Source organism: Trichechus manatus, unplaced genomic scaffold, assembly GCF_000243295.1.
Source record: "Trichechus manatus latirostris isolate Lorelei unplaced genomic scaffold, TriManLat1.0 scaffold00155, whole genome shotgun sequence".
Lineage (NCBI taxonomy): Eukaryota > Metazoa > Chordata > Mammalia > Sirenia > Trichechidae > Trichechus > Trichechus manatus.
The window spans coordinates 2,778,583-2,779,451 of record NW_004444091.1 but is presented as its reverse complement, the minus strand read 5'-3'; positions in this window follow the sequence as shown (position 1 = coordinate 2,779,451).

Sequence of the window (869 nt, the reverse complement as noted above, 5' to 3'; positions counted from 1 at the left end):
TGTCCAAAGTATGTGAAACATAGTCTTGCCATCCTTGCTTCTAAGGGGCATTCTGGTTGTACATCTTCCAAGACAGATTTATTCATTCTTTTGGCAGTCCATGGTATATTCAATATTCTTCACCAACACCACAATTCAGAGATGTCAGTTCTTCTTCGGTCTTCTTTATTCATTGTACAGGTTTTGCATACATATGAGGTGATTGAAAACACCATGGCTTGGGTCAGCTGTACCTTAGTCCTAAAGGTGACATCTTTGCTTTTTAACACTTTAAAGAGAACTCTTGCAGCCAATTTGGCCAATCAGTGCATTGTTTGATTTCTTGACTCCTGCTTCCATGGGTGTTGATTGTAGATCCAAGTGAAATGAAATCCTTGACAACCTCAATCTTTTCTCCATTTAGCATGATGTTGCTTATTGGTCCAGTGGTGAGGATTTTTCTTTTCTTTATGTTGAGGTATAATCCATACTGAAGGCTGTGGTCTTTGATCTTCATCAGTAAGTGCTTCAAGTCCTCTCCACTTTCAGCGAGCAAGGTTGTGTCATCTGCATAACCCAGGTTGTGGATTAGTCTTCCTCCAATCCTGATGCCCTGTTCTTCATATAGTCCAGCTTCTCGGATTATTTGCTCAGCATACAGATTGAATAAGTATGGTGAAATGATACAACCCTGATGCACACCTTTCTTGACTTTAAACCACACAGTATCCCCTTGTCCTGTTCAAACAACTGCCTCTAAGTCTACGTACAGGTTCCACATGAGCACAATTAAGTGTTCTGGAATTCCCATTCTTTGCATCATTATCCGTAATTTGTTATGATCTGCACAGTCAAATGCCTTTGCATAGTCAATAAAACACAGGTAAACA